General features: G+C 33.8%; 1 long non-coding RNA gene across 1 annotated transcript; it reads left to right on the forward strand.

Annotated features, from left to right (window-relative positions):
* LOC117112419 lies at window positions 1-2,642 on the forward strand. Its single transcript, XR_004446040.1, has 3 exons — window positions 1-184; window positions 930-1,757; window positions 2,554-2,642. It is a non-coding gene; the product is annotated as an uncharacterized LOC117112419 (long non-coding RNA).
* Window positions 2,643-4,579: the final 1,937 nt, after the last annotated feature.

Below are 4,579 nucleotides of genomic sequence, written 5' to 3' on the forward strand. Positions count from 1 at the left end.
ATCGCCATGGGCGCCATGCGAGCAAGCAAATTTGAACCAGACAGTATGAGGGAATACCCGGAAGTCAATGTAAACAACCGGCTTTCGTAATGTCGGGCTGTCATTGCTCAGCTATAAATTGCTCGAATCGGCAAAAAAATTGCCCCGACCTGTCATTCTTTAGGTTTCCGAAGGATGGAAAGAGGTAAGAAGGTCCACTTGTCGTTAAAAACAATATTAATGAAATAATAGCTGTGAAAAAGTAAGTTGTTTATTGGATACTACTAATATGGTATTGGTAGGCCTAGCTTTACCTTTAGCGTAATTCAGTACAGCCAGCACTCACTGCAGCAGAGGTAGGTTAGGCCTAGCCTTTGTATGCACCGTGTGGCTGGACATCTAGGTTTTGATTAGGTCTCTAGAGGCCTAGGCATATATGCCATGTACTGTAGCCTATAATAATAATAATATATTTATTTTCTCCAAAATATCAATTAAAACAATCATACATACAGGGGGTCAGACGAAGGAGAAACAAGTTCATGTATTACTACTACTAGGCCCTATAGTATTTACCAAATGGTTTCGTCTGCCCTACAGTCTGTCTCTTATACACCTTCCCTAGGGCCTAGTCCCCACCCACCTCCCTAGGGCCTAGTCCCCACCCACAGGGCCTAGGCCTAGCCATGGAATAATAAAATAATTATAACTTCATGGCCTAGCCTAAAGGCTAAATATCAAATTACTATAACTATTATAATACAGTATTATTTCTATAATAGGCTAAATACCAGGGAGGTATATTATAAAGGATCCCATTATAAATACCCCCTGATCTTACCATGTCTCATACAATACTGTACATTATGAATGTTATTATTTTCTTTCCAATATGTGAAAGCAGCCCACTTTTTTTGACATCAGGAAATTTTTCTAAATTTTTTTTATAGAAGTCAAGAATGGGTCCAAAATATAAGAAGAGATGACCTAAGGAAGAGATCTCCAGAATATTTATACAGCAATTGTTGAGTGTGTTCAAATCATTTTGAAAGCCATCAGTTCAACAACAGACAAAGAAATAGTCTCAAGCACGATGCTATTCCAACTGTTTTTTGCATTCCAAATCCACCTAGTAAATTGGCACAACAAATAATGCCAGCCCTTTCATCAAATTGTGCACCAGATTATGATAGGTTTGTGCTGACCTTATCCTCTCTGGCACAGAGAGATAAGCCAGTCAACCATTCAAGAGTACCGCAAACTGTAACACCCGCCACCGCTTGCCAGTGAATTCTGTCCCAAGCCTCCCTGAGGAAAACACCATGGCCTATATTGCTGGCTACCTGTGTAGAAAGGTTCTTCTCAGTCATGAGGTAGTTGCTCCTTGCAAACAGTGTCAATCAACCTTGCTGGCTTCTGATGCAACATGTAATGACCCTTCGCTTCTCTTCACTCACTACAAGGCATATGATACCACTAAGAATGATTTTGGTGCTCTGAAAGTTCCATCTGTGGCATTAATTATCTTTTGCTTAATGTGTGAAAACATTTTCAGAAGAAAATTTAATGACACCAACTTGTTCTGTAACAACATAAGTTACTCAATTCTATGTGCCATCAAACAAGAAAGTTGTTACAGTGCCTTAAAAGTTTGCGATGACAAAGTCAGAGACAAACTTGTAGCCATCTATGTCAGTATGCGCATACATTATGCACTTAAGTTCAAGAATAGACAATTAAAAGCTGATGCTTTAAACAAGAGAAGGAGAAACAGAAAGGTGAACAAAGTAACCCATAAGTAGGATTTTGGCTCCTATTTTATAATACTGTACTGTAATATCAATGTCTATACTCTCTACATTGCTTCTGTATTTAACATTTTTCTATCTTTGTCAGTTTAAAGACACATGTATGTCCTGGTTTGGACCCTCTAATGTCACTATTAGTTAGGGTTTTCTTCATAAGACTTTTACGAATGGATTGTCAATCCTGATGATAACATAATTAATTTTGAAATATTGAATCCTAACACGATAGCATGCATTTCAATACTTGTATTACACTATCTTAAAATTTGCCATTTTATGTAGGCTTTCTACATAAAGGCTTCTACGAATGGATACCTTGTTCAAAGCAAGAAATCAAGTTGTCTTTACCCAGAACACTCTTTATATTATTTGGTGGGAATTTTCGTAAACACGTTTCAATCCCTCTACAGTATATTCAAAGCTGGAGTTAGGTGCTCCTGTGCTAATCTAATCTAAGCCATTTTACGTAGGCCTTCTTGTTCTTCATAATAGGTGCTTTCTAATGTTTATTCCAGCTGTATGTAAACCAATCACTCATCTTTGTCAACTTTACATCTGCTCAGCCAGCTTTAAGTATTATTTGAAATACTTAATTCCAATATTTTCATTGTGTCAGCCTTGTGTGTAGACATTCATTAAAAGCATTAAGATTTTATTAGGACATATTTTTGTAGTGATCATAGTGGAAGTAATGGATGAAATTACCAAACTGTTTTGCTTTTGAACTACTATTATTATGTTTGCACTGATCTTTTTAAATCTACAGTATTGCTGTTCAATGTGGTATCCATGGCAATTTTGCATTGGTTCAGTATTGCTGATAGAGGTCCGGTTTTGTACATGAACAGGTATTTTTTTTGTTTAATTCCAAACACTTCAATTCAATAAAACTAGATTTGTCCATATCTAGTTTGTATTGATACAGGAGTGACATGCCAAATGCTGGTGGTGGTTTGATCCTGGTTTAATATGTCTTTTTTTTTATAAAAGTGTGTAATGTGTGTATAATACTATAATGTTTTCAAGACTTTTAGTCAATAAAAGATAACTTGAGAATTCAAGTGAATTATAATTGCAAATGTAACACTTTAATTCGATATCTAAACTAGATTTGTCCGTATCTAGTTTGTATTGATACAGGAGTGACATAGCCAGAGGAATGGGTGATTTTACTAGCCCCCAATATTTTAAATGGATATTTGGCAGTTATGAACAACTTAAAATAAATGTCAGTGACAGTTATAGGTAATAATAACAATGCTGATTGTAAATGAAATTTTAAAACTGATCAAATTTCAAGTTAAGTAATATTAGTCTTTACTATTATTTTATTTTTTATCAAACGATAGTAGAAATACTAATATTGTTCTAACTATTGAATGTGTTTGTAAAAATTAAAATATATTGACCTCAACTGTAAAATACACTGTTTGTTTTAATCAGTGTACAGTAAGACAGTACTTTTGTGTACATCACACAACTATGAAATTGCTATTTATATTTCATTAACAAATATGTTCGAGATTGCATTAACGCAATAAAAATAAAACTTCCTTTAATATTTTAAAATTTATACTACATCAAAACAGAGGGACGGGAAAATGGCACTTTACTGAAGAATGACCCATTTATATTTAATTTCACTTGCTAAAGCATTTCAGGTAATGCTGGTCATTACTATACCAACAATGAACTTCTGATGATGTTCTACTTTATGTGAAATAAAGGAAGAAATTTTGATTTAATTGTGACTTCTTGTATTATTCCTGGAGTGTTTTTTATATTTTATTTTTCCAACTAAAGGGTATTAGAATTTTAATTATTTTAAAAATGATTGTCAAAACTCATTTAAGTTTTTAATTTTATAAATTATTGAAACGCACAATCTGGTAAAGCTGCTGATCGGGCGTAATCATGAGTAAAGGAGTACTGCTGAGTATATGTTACACAACCAGTAGGGGCACCTGAAGGATGGTGGTGAATGCAAGCCATTATGAAACTAAGCATCCAAAATCATCATGGAATAAAAATAATATTTATATTTTAAAACTTTATTCAAACGTAGTAGTACATATACTGTTAACCTGTATTTGTGCCAATAAAAATAAAACCAATTAATAAAATTAATCATAAAACAGTTTTCTAACCATAATTCTCTATCAGATGTGATTTCTTTAAAATAAATTAAGTCTTTAAACCTTTTTAAAAAATACCATGCATATTAAACTGAAAATAACAAGTAAATGTATAAAGGAAAAAAAATGGAAATTACACTACATGATGCTTTACGATCTCGGTAAAATCGTTTGTGATAAGCCTTAAAAGGTGCCTACAAAAAATAGTATATGAATAAATAAAAAAGAATATGTTTGAAACGTAATAATTGTTTACTAATATATATTAAAACGATTATCCAATAAATTTAAATAAAGAAATTATTTAAAAATATATAACCACCGCTCAGAAATCGACCATAACGGTGATGAATTCAAGCACGTTTTCTATTTGTTTACATTAATATCCGGGTATGTTGCTCGCTGGAGCGTTCAACTTGCTTGCTCGAATGGCGTCCATGCGATTACAGAGGGCGTAGTGTTGTGGAGATAGGAGTTACCTATCTTGCTCCGCTTAGCGGCGCTATACGATCTTTGCTACCACTTGATGATGATGAAGCTCCATAATCTGAATCATAATATGGCCGTTTTCGTGTATTTGTTATTGCCTTGTTGACATCCATATCAAAAGCACATTTTTCACAAACACTTGTTGTGATAGGCATAGGCCTAGACAGC

The sequence above is a fragment of the Anneissia japonica genome, unplaced genomic scaffold, assembly GCF_011630105.1.
Source record: "Anneissia japonica isolate Jap-2015-1 unplaced genomic scaffold, ASM1163010v1 scaffold1217_len86699_cov187, whole genome shotgun sequence".
In the NCBI taxonomy this organism is placed as follows: domain Eukaryota; kingdom Metazoa; phylum Echinodermata; class Crinoidea; order Comatulida; family Comatulidae; genus Anneissia; species Anneissia japonica.